The sequence below is a fragment of the Chiroxiphia lanceolata genome, chromosome 6 (genome assembly GCF_009829145.1).
Source record: "Chiroxiphia lanceolata isolate bChiLan1 chromosome 6, bChiLan1.pri, whole genome shotgun sequence".
Classification (NCBI taxonomy): Eukaryota; Metazoa; Chordata; class Aves; order Passeriformes; family Pipridae; genus Chiroxiphia; species Chiroxiphia lanceolata.
In genome coordinates, this window is record NC_045642.1 from 37,788,233 (window position 1) to 37,804,867 (window position 16,635).

General features: G+C 38.5%; 1 protein-coding gene across 5 annotated transcripts in view; it reads left to right on the top strand.

Annotated features, from left to right (window-relative positions):
* Positions 1 to 12,710: 12,710 nt before the first annotated feature.
* Positions 12,711 to 16,635, top strand: part of AKAP6 (A-kinase anchoring protein 6) — a 276,515-nt gene continuing 272,590 nt past the window's right edge. For 3 of the 5 annotated variants that reach the window (XM_032692214.1, XM_032692213.1, XM_032692216.1), the window contains exons 1-2: positions 12,711 to 12,913; positions 14,408 to 14,463. The gene's annotated coding sequence lies outside the window, so the exon portion shown is untranslated. The remainder of the gene's footprint in view (positions 12,914 to 14,407; positions 14,464 to 16,635) is intronic. The other 2 variants (XM_032692218.1, XM_032692215.1) reach the window with 1 other exon arrangement.

Genomic DNA, 16,635 nt, shown 5'->3' on the forward strand with positions numbered 1-16,635 from the left:
TCAACTAGATTTTCCTTTCTGCTGAGAACGAGTATCACAATATGAGATTGCCTTAATTGCTGTGACCGTTAATTACCATACTTACTTATTCCATTGTGCTGTGGAGGATTAATTCTGAGGTAAGTATCTGGATGCTCTTTACATGTTAGCTGAGCCCTGGCAGGTTTAATTGCAAAGAGATTTAGCAGAGTCTGTATGAAGAAAGCAGACATAAAAGGTGGAGAAGAGGGAATTCTCACTCTCCTGGAAGGGCTGGCTATATGTTATGGCTCTCTAGCCCATAACAGATTTTACCATCTCTTAAATATTTCCTTCCCTTGAGGTATAAATACAAATGCTGAGACTCAGGTTAGTTCTCCGTAGACAATGGTATTTAGTTAAGATAGAAAAAAATAACCTGTTTTTCACTCCTTGAATCTATAGTCAAAATTCAGTGGAGTCCCTGCCCAGGTTCTTCAGGCTGAGATAATTTTACAAAGAAGGAAAACTGCATCAACAGCAGTATTAGCCTCTTCCTTGGTCACCAGGAGAGAAACTCTGTCTTGTCTGTGTAAATAAATGCAGGCTACCACTGAAGAAAATGTGCTCTAGACATCTGAGTCAACAAAGTTGAGCCTTAATTCAGTACTGTGTAGAACCGGGCCTAATACTTAAGAAACAACTTAGTAAATTCACAACAGGTGGGTTATTCTCTATTTTCTGTTTACTCCATCAAATTTTTACTGGAAGGTGTTCAGATCACTGAGAGAGCCAAGCTCGTCTAGAACTCTGAGCAGAATATTTTGATTAGAGAAGTTAAATTTTTGGAAAGTGCTGCAATGCAGTATCATGGAGGTTACATTAGCTGGCTTTGCTTTGTGCTAGGGTAGGCAGCCAGGTGGGCTACAGCCTGTATTTTGCATACATTGAGAATAATTGCCTTCTGAATGAACAATTCAAGTAGTAGGGGAATGATTCCTCCAGATATTTTCACATATAGGATCTGAACTACTTTATGTAAGATCCCTGCTCAGAAAAGAAATGCTGGATTCTAAAACATTTTCACATTATTATCTTTTTATTTAGGGAATCAATTAGAACATGTGGCCTTTAAACAGGAAAAATAAATTGTTACATTTAAACAACTACAAAAAAAGAATTCTATTAATTCAATATTTACATTTGATCCAGTTAAATTATTGCTCTCATATGACATATGATATGTAAACTCTGAGAATTTTAATATACACCTTTTATAGAACAATCTAGGCAAGGCAGAAAAATGTTTTAGTCTCTTCTGTCACCTTCACTTTTTATTAATTTTCAGAGGGCTAGACATCCTTCTTTGAGGGAATGCACTGCAGGTTTGCTTTTTATTATTTTCCCTATGTAGGTTTTATGTAAAGAGGTCAAATACCAGATTGAGCCTGTGATTGAGCCTGGAGGGCAGTGACTGAACTAAATGAAGTAGTAGCTACTGAATAAAACCTTTTGATAAGTGTGTGTATATATGTGTCTGTGTGTGTATAAAATACAAAAGTTGTTTTATAGTACAAATCAGAAATGCTATTCTGAAGAGTCAGATACAGTGGTAGTTGAAAGTCTGGGTGACAATTTTGGCAGGATATCTGCTAGTTTCTAACTTCTTTTCCAAAATAAAAGCTCAAGTATAAAGAATTTTCTGTGCCATTTAGGATTCTAAATGGTCAAGTCAATCTGCAGTGTAGGGGTTGGGAACTTAATTTTCTTGTTGCAGATAAATTTCATCTGAATGACTATCATGTTCTGTTGCATAATGATAAGCTCTGAGTCATCCTATCTGTGTAAGCTCAAATCTAGACTCAGGAGGTTCCACAGACTCATTCAATTTGGCAAAAAGAGAAATAAACAGTCTTTCAATTGAAATGAGTTGGCTTTTTTTGCAACTATTTCAGTCTAATGCCCTTAGAAAGCTTTAGCAGGTTTCACATCCCATGGTGATTCACTTTCACACTTCTATGCAGAAGAGTAAAGCAGAGCTAAGCTGTGTTGAGATGTGCAATGTGTGGTTGACCAGTTCCATCTTGTCCTCTGCTAGTGGCATCCAACCTTTTGCGAATGAAGCTAAGAAAAGTCTTACAGCAGGATTTTCCCTACTTCCCCTGCAAGATCTGTGTAGAAGAGAATGCACATATGTTTCCCTGTCTTTGAGCCAAATAGCGTTGTTAGATGATGTTCATAGCCTCATTATCTCAGAGATTCCACACAATGATGATTCATGAAAGGATGGAATGTCTTTTGAAAGCTCTGGAAACAGGCTGACACCTCCCATTGAAACTGTCAGAACATAGCTGCTTGCTCTCTCTGAACCAGGAAATGCTCAGGGGGCTGGAGGCAGCGTGATTCAGGCTGACACGCCTGTCTCCTAGGCTCAGGGAGCAGTATCTAGGGAGACTTGATTGTCAGACTGATTTCAAAATCTAGAAAAGAAAACAGAAAATAACCAGTGAATAAATAATTGAAACAATAATGAATTTAGACATACACATTTCCCTATTGCATTTGAATTCTGCCAACGATTTAAGCTGTTAAATCCTTCCTCCTTCTAAGTACTCAGCCTATGACAACTGCAAAGTATGCAGAAGGGCTGGGGAAGCTCCATCCTTGGATGGTTTCAAGACTTGGCCAGACAAATCTGTGGCTGACCTGGTGCTGGCAATAGTCCAACATTATTCAAGCCGTGGGTTGGACCAAACAGCTCCAGAGGTTCTTTCCAGCTAACATTTCTATGATTCATCCCTCCTCTGCAGTCATGAGCTGTAAAATCTTGGAGGGCTATGACCCAGTGTAAAGGAAGGATTCCATTCTCATCTTTCACAGTGGAGTTGTGTGTCTGCTGCTGGAGTAACATGCGTGTCTGTTCTTGCCTTGCAGTAAGATTACTCAAGCATACCTGCTTTTATGGATTTTTTTTTTTTAATGTTTTGGTGTCTTTGTAAAAGAGGGCAAAGTAGGGTAAAAAAGAAAGAAGATTATTAGTGTTAACACTTTCAGAGATGAGTAGCTGTGGAAAAGATGGATGGAGTGAAAACCCACACCACATCAGAACGTTCTGCAGGTTCAAAGCATTCGTGCTCCTCTGCTTATCTGTTCCTTTTGTGCAAATTTGGATGGTGACTAAGCATATTTCCAAGAAGAGATGACGATGTACTGAAATGGGCATGTATTTTAATTTTCCTGGCAAGACCTGGTTAAACATACCATGTCACTCATCCCATTGGGAGAGAGTATATATCCTTAATTAGCCTGGAAATAACATTAGTAATGTGCCTAAAGGCATTCCTAGGATATCTCCTTCAAAATTCTGATATAAAATTTACAGAAGGATTTCTGGAATAATTCTCTCTTCTCTCTCAGAGTTTCCAAAATGCCCTGTGGATAATGTTCAGGTTTTTTTAAATCTCAGAAAAATGCATCTGAAAAATAAATTTTTGAGAGGTAGAAAGCTTAGTATTTTCATGTATTGCCCTAGGATATGAAAACTGTGGACTTCTATCTCTTTTCATTTTACTCTCATGCACTATTCAATAAATATATAACCCTTCCAGAGCAACCTAGTTTTATGGGAAAGTCTAACTTATTCAAGCATTAATCCCTAAATTATGCTGCTTTATGGTCGCTGAAGTTAACTGTTTGCATTATTACTGAACATAATTAAATCTTACTGCACCAAACAAATAACTGCCTTCAGGTAGGGAAATACATAATGTTTGTTCTCTTTGCCACTTTCCCTGTGACTGTATAGATCTTTCGGATACAGAAGTTACAAGAGCTGAAGAGACAAATATTTGGGTAGTTCTGTGTTATGCTACTGATTCTATTATAGGTTTGAAATAGTGCCTTGAAAAAAGCAGACTTTGAACAAAAGTTTCATCAAATATCTGAGAAGTCAAAGATTCTTGCAATTTTACTACCAGTAAGCAATTAGCATTTAGGAAAAGGTAGGTGACAGACATTTAAGCACTTCATTCTTTTATTCCAAATTGCACTAATAAGATTGATATAATTTTATATCTAACAGGGAGAGTGTCTAAACAGACATTATAAAATACACTCAAGGCTTAACTTCAATGACAGCCATTTCCAGCTGCTGGGAGTCAGCATAGGATCACTGTCAACCAAGTTATTCCCTCGGCAGGTTACAGAAAGGGTGGTTGGTAGAGTATTTGAACACTTTCAGGCAGAACCATTGGCAAAGATTAGACTTGTATGAGGAACTTAAGAATCATATGTGTTCTTCTTGCTTTTGGAGCAAAGGAAAAAAGCAACCATAATTTCCATGTCAGGGAGGAGAGACAGATGGGCTGTGGGTTCCCTTCCAGTAGGGAAGACACTGACTTTGGCTTTAATACCTTTATTACAGTAAGGTGAGCACTTGCTTGTGCTAGTCTCTCAGGAAATAAGTTAAAGTATTTAATTTTGTTGGGTTGGTGGGTTTTTGTTTGTTTAGGTTTTGCTTACCTGTTTTTTTTATTTCTATAGCCCTGAGCTCAGGTTTGCATTGAATTATTTATGAAGGCCACAAGATCTCATTCCTGACTCATAATGAACACCTCACCACCTACCACTGTATTTGCAAAATTAGGATGAAGTTTCTTAGGTATGTTACTTGACAGTACTACTTTGCCTACTGAAATTTATCTGCCATTTTAATGTATAGCCATTTACTCATGTAACTTCTTCCTGTGCTTTTTCAGAGGCAGCCCTCATCCTTACCAGACTGAATAACTTAGAATTACTAGCACACCACACCACCTCACCTATTGTCAGAAATCCCCCAGTGACCTCTCTCTACCATATGAACCATTTTCTCCTACCCACTCTTTCCTATATTTCATCTAAGAATTCCTTTTTGTTTCCAGGCTGCTTAATATTCTTGAGAGCCTATGGTGAGGCACCTTGTCGAGTACCTTCTGGAAATCCATGTGGATAGTATCACCTGGACTGTTTTTGGTCATTTACTTGCTGACACAAAGACCTCAATAGATCTCTGAGGTGCATACTCTTTTATTAAAATGTGTGGCAACTCTTCCTCACTGTATTGTTTGTCACAAATTCTTTCTTATATTCTATTTTTTCTTCAGCATAGACACTGAATTAACTTGTTCCCTCTTTTCAAGATATACTGTGCAATCCTTTTGAAATTCAGTGCCAGGTATTTTACATACCATGCTTAAGTTATCAAGGCAGTTTGAAAATGAGAGGTAGCATACGACTGTTAGTATCTTAGTTATTTCATGTTTGAGTTTCTTTTGTACTCCTAACTGAAGACTATTATTCTGTTAGTTTGTTTTTCCTATTTGTATCATAACAGTCTCTTTATACTTTATACTTGAGATCCATCTGGTGGCTCTTCTGCAAAGGTATGAATTTTGTAAGTCTCTTCCACAGTAACCATAAAAGTGAAAATTAGATTAAGTTTTTTGTTATGGTCTTAGCTTACTAGTATCCCTTGCATATCTAGGTTACCTACTAGCTTGATAAACTTGATGAAGTTTCTGTTCCTGCTATTTTCAAGACAGGAGTTATAGCCTGCTTTGTTTTTCTTCTTGTTCAAGCTTTTCTCCTCAACCTCTTTTGTTATTGCTGACATTCCATTTTCACATTTGAACTGCCATGGTTTATAGTCTTTTCTACATTCCTCATTTGGATGTGGCTTTTTCTGTTTGAAAGATGTCTTCCTGCCACTAATGTCCTTACCCTGCTATTTATTGGCTTCTTACCCTTCAGTAGCCAGTCTGTAGCCTGCCTGCAAAGATTAACTCTTAGATTCCTCATATAGCTTCTTTTTAAGAAGCTGTTTATATATAATCTTTCTGAAGTTGCCCTTCTCCAAATTCACTTCTAGCCCTAATCAGTTTGAGCAACTGCTGGTACCTTGGTACTTCTGCGTGATGACCCACACAATGACTAGAAAAAAATACGGGAGTCTTAAGAATAGATTTCTTTGAAAGTGTGAAAAAAGTTCTTCAGAACTTATGAAGAGCTTTGCCAAACAAATGAATGCTCGTAAGCCATCTGTGCTGGAGGTGTTTTAAGGGTGAGGAAGTTTTATGCCTTAAACTGGTTGGAAAAGGAAATGAGAAGAGTTTGGTGTGGTAGTGATGAGTTAGGAAAGAAACTGAAATTGAAGCAAACAATTTACACATGGTAGAAAGCAGAGGAAAGTAGAGAGCAGAGATGTCTCTTGAACAAATACATCTCTGTTCGTATACCATAGTGGGGATGGACAAGTGTTTCACAAAACTCACAAAAAAGACAAATCCAGTATAAGCACAAAATGAAAAGAAGGACACAGAAGACAGGGAAATATATGCTCTGATGATGTTCGATCAGTTGGAGGTATGAGCCGCTCAGGTGATGGGGGAGAATAAGCACGTAAGAGGACCAATACATACAAGCACTATGTAACTGCACTGAAGAAAATGTCAGGTCATCTCCTGTCATCGCCAGCCCTGATTCATCATCAAGCACTCTCTGAGGTATGAACCCTTCCCCACCAAGCCCAGAAAAAATATGTCAGAGAAATATGTAGTTTTGAAGGAGAGGCGAAACCATCTATCAGCATACTTTTCCTAAAAGTGGGAGTGGCAAAGACTCAACTGTTTAGCCTCAGTCAGTCAATTTATTTTACTAATTTAGCAGGATATAAACCCAGCAAAAACTGGATCATTTTTGGCTGAACTAGTGAGTTAAATGGGCTGATGAAATTACCTGACAAGTTTCATTAGTGTGAGGGAAGGTGTGGAACTGCACTGCTGAAAAGTTAAGGGACTAAAAAGAAAGGATTAAGATTTATATTTTTTATATTTTTTTGATGGAAAGTGAATAACTGGATTATCTTAGCTGCATTTTATGAATTTTGTATGGAAAACTGTGGAATCAAGCCTCAAAATAGTAAGATCCCTTTTCTATCTACCATCCAAAGCACAGATGCCCGTTCCTTCCCAGTGGCAGGTGAAGGCCTGACTGGACAGTTATGGGGACTATGGAGGCATGAGGCAGTGTCAGTCCCCATGTGCCAAGGACTGTGGAGGCACAAGCACACCAAGTGAGAATGCAGTGTTTGGAGGTTGTAGTCAGTAACATCTGAAAAGTTCTATCAACATATGTGACTTGTGTTTTTTAGAGATTTTGAAGACCAAGAGCACATGGAGGTTGAGTGATACAAGTAATTTGTTAGGGGAGGATGCAAGCAAAGAAGAGGTGGGGTGGGATGGGCTGTAGCATAGTGAGAGCCTGGAGGAGGAAGAGGATGGGGAAAAGACTGTGGTTTTGTTGTAAGTCTGCAATGATGCAGAGCCAGCTCAAGTCTACTAGGACTTATTAGATCAGATGCTGTGTTGTGTGAATGCAGCTGTACTGTCTTCAGGGAGAAGTCAGATTTTGAAGCTATGCAGCTTCAAAATTGTGAAGCTGTTGCAGCACAGAGCTAATAATGCTGGTTTAGAGCCATCTGCTCCTGGAGCTGTTAACAGTGAAGGTGCATAGCAGGCAACCCACAGTGTCAGCTTGGTGTCACTGTCCTGCCTCAGTGGCAGTGCCCCAGCCCAGGCAAGCCCTGCCACTCAGTGAGAGAACTGTGGAGTAAAACAGTGGGCACTGGGGGCAAAATGTATGCATTAGAAGCATTGAAGGAGGTTTTGCTGCAGACTAAACCATGTCTAGTTCCCAGGATGAAATACCTCTTAGCAGGAGTGCATTGGGTGCACTCATTGAGTTTGTCTTCTGGTTTAGCTTCATGAGAAAGGAATGCCATTCATGTCCTTGGAGACTGTTCAGTGCTTTGAATGCAAGTGCAATAAATGTGGATGATTGGGAGAACTGCTTTGAAAACACGTTCCTGCTTTGAACCAGAAAGCTAATTTAAGCTCATGCAGGAGTATGAACTAGTCTGAATTTAGTTTGCCTTTTGAAAAGCACCTGGGCAGCTTGAAATTTCCTTGGCATTTCTCCTGTGTCTGGTGGGACCATTGCGTTCAATGGGGACAGTTCTGCTTCTCAGTGTTTTGGTTCTATTGGGGACCACATTGCTGCAGTAGGATCAAGTGTTGCTGCTGAACACTGCCAGCACACCTGGCCCTGGGGAGAGGGATCTGCCCCAGTGGCAGTAGGCATGCTGCACACAGGTTATCAGATTTCATCTTTGTTTGACTCAGATTTCAATCCCTCACTTTATTTTGCACACATATTCATTGGCTGATTGGCCATCTGAGGGAGTGGATAAATCTGCTCTGTTGCTGTGGTTTGTCATAAGTTGATTTACGTTGTCCCGTGAACATGCCCAGCTTCCTGGAACTGTTTAAAGAAAATGCATTTAAAAAACAGAGGGCTATTTCAGCCCTGGCATGGCTTTGGCCTTTTCTTCTCAAACTCCCAGTAACTTCACCGCTTTGAAGGAAATTCTGGTAAAACCCAGGTACAGCCCAGCCAGAGTATTGGGTCACCAAACCCATCCTATGTGAGCACCTGCAGCTGCTCTCTAGCAGAAAGTCTACTCAACCCATGCTCCACAGTCAAACTTTACATTTTGAGGCCTTTATGAAATTGCTAGAGCTGCAAGAAGCTCCCACTAGTACTGTCTTGTTGACCAGATTTAGCACCTGTTGGTCTGGGGCATCTCTCAAAGGGTATGGGAACTGAGGGGAAGGAGAGGCCATGTCCACCTAAAGAACTCATTTTCAGAGTGGTGTGATCTGCAGCATGCCCATATTTACTGGGACATTAAATGTACGTGGTGCTTCAGTCTGGGTGGTAATGTTACATCTGCTCAACTGTTTTTATTGTTGCTACAGCCCAAAACATTTGTATGGACCATAACTGTAATCAAAGCCACCTCTTGGATATAGAGAGGCAATTAGTGATACAAATATTGCCTCACCTCTGATGGTGAAAGGATATTTGTCCAAGACCCAAGAGGCAGCTAAAGCCCATCCTGATGTATTCATGTTATAGAGGAAGAAGAAAAAAATGCACGCCAGTTACTAATTTATTAATTTCTAAAAAATGAAGCAAGGCAGTCCCACTTAAGAAGCTGAGTTTTCAGTCTTGTAATCTCATGGTCTCTCTTGAGACCAGATGCAAAGAGGAAACCAGTGACCCATACGCAGATAGGCAATCAGCGATGCAGATCCCCTTCAGGCTATAGTAACAAGTGCGAATTAGTGCATCATGTAGGCAGGGTCTTCTCAACATAACGATTTAGTACAAATGAGAGGCCCCAAACTTAAAAGAAACTGATGTATGGTTTTGACTAGTGTCTTTGAGTTGTGTAGTTGTGGGATCACTACTGCTGTTTCTACTTCATACAAGGGTGCAATTTTGCACCATAACAGCAGTTCCAACGCCTGCTCTCCCTTACTGTAGGAACAGAGGCTCAAATGACCTTGATGACAGAATGGAAAATACTCCCTATGTAACAGTGTAGGTAAACATAGATGCTTAATGAGTTCAGCCAAGGCAGACTGTGTATAACTCCCCTTTGCAATGCAACGTTCAACTGACAGATTCAATACAATAGATTCAGTAACACTTTGATAAATATCCCTTTCCATTTAGAGAAGAGGGATAGGGTTATCAATGTGTATGACCTAGCCTTTCCTTCTGATAGAGTCAACATCAGAATAGAAACCTTGATAAATACAGCTGTTTGGTTAAGGCACTCCACGCAAAATCTGGGAGATGTGTTCTTGAAGTGGATTACAAAATCTTGAATGAGAATCAAGGTTTCCTTTGTTGTGTCATTACACATTGCTGATCTGTTGTGCATCAGCATTCAGTAAATTATGATTGCGCTGTTTATGCATTTTATTTTTAATTTAAAGCCTGGTTTATTTGACAGGTAATTTAGAATATGCAATTCTCATTTCCTTTGGCCCTTCAGTGTACTTTCCCCTTTCTCTCTTGGCTATGTGAGTAGGGTGGCAACCAGGTAACAATTGTTTTCCTTTGTTTGGAGGGGGAAACAACACATAAGAAAATGTCTCAATTATGCAAAGAAAAGGTCTGCAATAGCATTTTACTTTGTTTAGTTGTGTTTGTGAGTTTACTCCTATCTCATTTGCTTGAACATAGTTAAATGGAAAGTAAATCATGTCAAGGTTAATCTCTGGATTATTACTCACTGAAGGGAAATAAAGTTTTTTAAAGTTAAGGCTGTACCTACTTATATGGCAAAGATGGTAAAGACTTGCTTATTGAAAACCTCTGTGGATTGTGCAAATGTTGGTTATTCACATAAGGTGATCAAAAGCGAAAGCATTGGCAGTAGGTAGATGAAACACTTCGTCCTTTTCAAATGAATATCAATAAAATTTGTTCCTTTCAAAACAACCAGGGGGGTGCCAATGTGAGGAAAGGGAGAAATGCAACAGCTTGTGTTGGAGAGGTAGAATGTGACTAAAATAAGAATTTAAATCTAGTAATTTATGCCCATCATTGACCTGCGTTGTCATGATTGAAAGAGGATAAAATATTTCTATTTTGATAGGAAAAAGTTATAGTCAAAGCCCTGTGCTTTTGGCTTGGAAACATGCTGGTTATACTTCAGAATGATCAAGATATTCATGTGGCGATAGAATAGTTTTAGCTCTCTCTCTCCATCTCCTGTTCCACTGAACTGGAAGGAATGCAAATAGAAAGCAATTTTAAAGCTTAAATTTAGAAGATATGTCAGTCCTGAGTTGGAGTAATAACTGCAACTGTCTTGAAACAGAAGCTTAATTTTAATTTTTTTTCTTAAACAAACCCAAAAACCCCCATAACAACTACGTTCAGCTCTCTTCCTCTAGACCTGCAGCTTTAATTAGGAGGTTACAAAGTTTGAGAGTGCTACCTTTTGTATTCATACATTTTTAGCAAGTAGTGGTTGCAGTCCTCCATGTAAAGTCACTATAGTACCATTCATAAGACCTGTACAACAAATCCTTAGTTTACACTCTGCCTGGGATGTTCCTGGTGTAGCTGTCTGGTATGCAATCTTACAAATAGTAGTTAACAAAAATAGTTCCTTTAAGGAAAACTTCAAAAACTCATGTCATTTGAACAGAATGGCATCCAGCACACTATAAACTTTGCTAACTTGCAATGACATACCTTAGTTTTCACATCATTCCAACCCAAATCATGTTTCAATAATGTTGTCCCCTGCTATATTGGGAATTACATCCTTGGAAACCTAAGAAAGTTTTAAATGTTCAAAATTCTAGAACTACAGCTCTTTTGTACATAGCACTTCATTATGGATCACTAGACTGGTTTTGATACTGAGTCAGTTTGAAAGCTTTATTGTGTTTTTCAGAATGACATAGGATTAATAGGAGAAGAGAGAAACTGTCAAGAATGAGACCATACCATGTCAAGACAGCACTAATTAGAAAGGTTATGGCATTTCCTAGATTTATGGAGAGGCTTTGTATTTAATACATTAATCAAAAGATATCAAAGGCTCCTCTTTATTTTTTTCAAAGGTGGGTGGTGGGTAAGAGTGTGTAAATATTTTGTATGTTTTTTTCTGAAATCAAATATCAAAATTTTTACTCACAGGATGAAGTTTAAAAGAATGAAGGGCTTCAGACACTGGCACTCTCATTGGACATCTTCAGGACATTGAGGCTTCTTGGTTTAAGCTGAGCTTTTGTTTTACACTGGGCTTCACATTATCAAGAGCAGAGGCTCCAGCCTTTTGTGTACTTTTTCCCCTACCATGTAGAAAGGGATTTTCATGGCTAGGGAAAGCAGTTTTTGCCAGAAACTTTTCTCACCAAATCAAACTGGCAAGTGGCCAAAAATGTGCTGGTGGTTCTTTAGCTGTGAATTTTAATTTCCAGGCAACTCATTCACATAGTCTTTGCTTCTCTCATCACTACTGTGAAAAGAGGATGTGAGCAGGTTCCTGCTGCAGAAGGTAACATCTACAGGTTCAGCCTCCAATCCCAGTCCTTCACTTAGGTTATGGGGAGGGGCTCTCTATTTTGCTGGCCTTCCCACTCTACCTGGAGGTGAGGAGCAGTGTGGCCCACTGGGCACTAGCAGTAGCTTGTCTGCAGCTTTTGGAATCTTCACTTATCTGTCTGTCTGATGGGCAGATGAAAGCCAGGCTACTCAGCATGCAGATGGTAGCGCAGTTTGCCCTACAGTTGAAAAATGATAAGGAGATTTTTACTTGGTTGGCTGGAAACTTCTTTACCCTCTCATGAATAAAAAGCCACCCTCTGCCTTTTTTTTTTTTTTTTAACTCATTGTCATTCATTCAACAGTGTGAAATCTGCTCATTTTGAAGTATCAAGTGTTTTTCCCTAGCAACAAGATTTTTCTTGTAAATGACAGATTGGATGTAGGAGCAGGGTGGGGCAGCATGAAAATATATATTTCTTAAAATACTGCTCAATAACTACCATCTTTACAGCCCTAGTATTAAAAATCATGCTACTGACTGTATTTTAAAAGGTTCCCTTACATGACAACCAAATTTGACTTATAAAAATTGTTCTTAAATTGAAACACACAATATTAAGTTTTAAATATAGAAATAATTTAGAGCCCACACATGTTAATTCTGTATCACCATGTAGGAATAATTTGTCTAAAATATTCTGTAATAAAAGGCATATGCTAACATGGGCTCTAAAATCTGTGGCACTGTACTTTAAAAGCCTGTTTGCATTTTGTCTGTTTCTTTAAAGGGCTTCCGTATTGTCTCAGACTCCCCTGGAAATGCAGTAAGGATTCGTATCACATCTCAGTTGCCATAGCAACAACAGTCTTTCCCATAATGAGCTGCATCATCTGAACTGATGTCACAGCATCATGCAGCAGGTCACACAAGGCACCTCCTAGTATTGCATCTTACAGATGTGCCGTAAACATCAAAAGAGGATGATTTGAACAGGACATGGTAAGTGCAAAATATTGTGCTGTTATTAACTGTACCGTTATTTTTTCCTGTTTTATAAGGTTTTCCTAATGTAAGTGTGTGGGTTTTCCCTTGTGAAAATCATTTTGGAGAAAGATGCTGCATGCCCGAATATTATTTTTCAGGCAGACTGGCAAAGACAAAGGCCTACAGAAAACACATTCAATCTGAATGTTTAGACTTGTCTTTGCATTTGTGATAATAGCCTGAACATTTGAAGAGAATATATGTAAATTTACAGTCCAATTAAAGTTGCTACTGTCTGATTTGCTTAAATGGAAAGAATAGCTGTTTTCAATTCTAATGCCATAAACATAGCTTGTTCCTTTCCCTGTCTCTTCATTTGAGCATTCCCATTATGTTTACCTCCTCATTTAACCTATTTTATTTTAATAGCATGAATATCACCTATTTACTTTCACTGGCCTTCCATAGCATGATAGTACAGAAAATACTCTGCAAACCGGTGCTGGACAAGCAACTGGAACAGTATTGATTTTAAACATGGCTCAGTACTGTCCTATTTCTACTTGTATTCTTAAAAAAGCAAAACATTGATATAATTATCAAACAATTACCAGATATTTTGAAAGTACAGTAGCTTTTAGCTCTTCTACTATTTTACTTTCTTTGAATCTGTTTTTTAAATAGTAATATGAATTTAGTGAAATTTAGATCTATCTTTCACTAGAAGAAAACAAGCATTCTTTTTTCTGCTGCAACTGCAGTAAAAGGTGTAGCCAAAGATTCAGGCATTCTGAGAGAATTTGCTATGAATAAAATAATAGGAATAATTAAAAAGGCTTCCACCTTTATCTTGGGAAAAAACACCTATCTTTTATATTTAGAAAGCTGGTTAAAATAATGACTACAATATTTAGAAATTCTTTACAATGTTCAATAGTTGTTTATTTTGTAATAAGGTTTTGCTTCTGGAGGCCAGGTTAATTTTGTTTAGCTTCAAGTTAATCTTGTTGGATGGTGTATAACAACATTAATTGTTTGATTTTGCATGTTTAAAAGATTTTGTCTTTCAGCTGCTAGCTATTAGAAGGGAAGAAAAGACCAGACATATGTCACTTTAATTGATCAATATGTCCACTAGGAATTAGGGAGTGGTCTCTGGCTCTGTTCTCCCTGTGTGCTTTATATTTCAAAAGTGCAGCAAAAAACAAGCAACCACTAATTTTGTAGTGATGTCTACATTTATTGTCATGTTTAGTCCCTTATATTTGATAAAGTATGGAATAATAAATGTAATGAGATCCAACTGCTCCTCGTAAGGGTGGATGTGATGGTCTTGTCTGGCACAAGCTGGAATAGGGCTCATATCTTAATTAGACAGTCCGTACTGTATGTGTTTTTTTTCAGCATGGTCTGGATACATCTATTGGGTTTTCCTACTGCAAAACACAAAGCAAATTCTGTAAATTAATATTGGAATGATGTTTTATTTATTTGTGATGCGTTTTACAGTATGAAAAGTATTGGCCTTCTGCGCTTCCTATGCTCTCATCAAGCAAACTCTGAAGGTATGAGTTAGCAGGAGGATGGGGGGAGGGTGAGACAGCTGATGTCTGCCTGGCATCAGAATTAGAGGTGTGAAGAGAGCTGATGAGCAATGCCTTTAACTTGCAACTTTAGGGACCATCAAAGTACAGTTAATAAGACATAGATATAAGACACGTTTGGTTGAAATATTAATAATAATAATGTATTTTTTTTGGATTTTGGAAGTGACTTGATTACAAGTGGAATTTCTCAGAATAAAGTTAAAACTTAGGGAAACATACTAGGGGAAAAAGAACAACGTTTGATAGTATTAATGGAGAGATGACTTGGTATGAAGCCCCCATTGCAGATTTTTATTTTTTCCCCAGTAACAAGAATGCAAATCATGTTGTTTTTTAGACACTGTTTTAAAAGTTCCGGTTACTGTCTGTTCCACACATTTCTCACAGCATTGTTTGCCCTGGGAAACACCTGCTAGAAACGGAGTTGTGATGACATGACTTGTTTCTTGGTAATCTTGGCTAATTCTGACTCCAGCTGAATGCCTTCATTGTAGAATGCTTCCTATTCATTTTTGTACAGGCCCAAATGTTGCACTGAGATCTGTTATATGAGGATATGGAAGAGTACGGAGCGATGAAGAGAATCTTACTATGAAAAGCAATCCTAATTGCCTGAGTCAGAGCATGACTAAATGTAGAAACAGTACACATATAATACAATTTTGCTTGTTGTTGAGGCAGATTCACAAATGGGACAAGTGAGGCAGCATTCGACAGTGTGAAAACTGGGTTGCTTTCAGCTTTGTTCCACAGCTGGTCTTATTCACCATTACTGAAGGTAATCCATTTTGTAAATATATGTATTCTTCCCTGAAGTAGCTGAATTTGGACACTTAATCTGAAGGTTAGAGTTCTTCTGTACAGGCAGAATCATACTGATGTGTAGTTAGAGACAAGTGTGTACTAGTGAACTGAAAGGAAGTTACTGTTCAATCTTTACTCTAAAGGGTTTTATTATATTATCAATTAAGTAGTTTTTACATAGCTTAGCACTGAATGCAGATAGAAACAGAAGCTTGGTTCTTCCCAAAGCAGCTTAGGAGCTGATGACGAAACCTGACTCCAGCAATGGAAGTTTGTGCAATTTTAATAAGTTGTGGATTTTTTGGCACCATATGAATTTAAAGCCTACCTAGAGGGGATCAGAGTGTGTCCTCAATGGAAGGAAGTTTTCTTTCTTCTTTAAGGAGGAGTTGAGGGAACCCTATGCTCCAAACTTTATCTTTTGTGGATCATGTTGCAGTAGAAGAGTGTTGGATGGGTGTCCTGTCCTTCCCACCTATAGCAGATCTGGAATGAATCTGTGTTTAGGAACTCATTCCTTGAAAGTCAAATCAAAGGAGTCCTCTTTATCAGAAGTGCTCAGACATTTCTGTAAATTTTGTAATGAGACATTATACTGATATTACTGGGATAAATTTAATGATACATGAATATAAAGATGATTTCAAGGAATCACCTTGGAAATAATTTATGTCTCAATACTAACATTTCTGTGGACTGGAGGAGGGAAAAGGTGGCTTTTGCTTTGCCTTTTTGATGAAAATAGACATTCATTAAAGCAGATTCTAGGTGCAGAGAAAAAAAAAATTTTATGTTATCGCTATCATGAGTCACCTAGGCTGGGCCAAGTCTTTCCTGCCATAGGAAAAGAAGGAGCAAATGGAAAAGCTGAGCTGGATGGAGAGGTAGGAGGAGTCTAGACTTGTGAGGGAGCAGGACATACAGTGGATGGATGTGGAAATGGATGGGCAATCATATCTGACGTTACTGTCATGATCCAGAACTTTCCTGAAAAGGCAGCTGCCATCCTGGGCTTCTCAGCTTCTGAAGGCTTTGGCATAGGGCAAGGCAGACCTCATCTACATTCCTAACCATAACAAGCTGTTGCTACAGACATTTTCTATTTTGTCAGTGTTTCAAGGCTACCTGGCCCTTGCTTGATGAGCAGACATGTATGCTGTTTGATCAGTTCTCTTGTACAAAGGGCTATGGAGTGTTTTCTTTCTCATATTTGGTTTTGTATCTAATCTTTTCTGTTGATTTAAAAATAAAAGCCCCTATCCCCACATCCACCAAAAAACCTCTAAAAATGTGCAATGTAAGTCCCTTAACTAGTTTGATATGGTC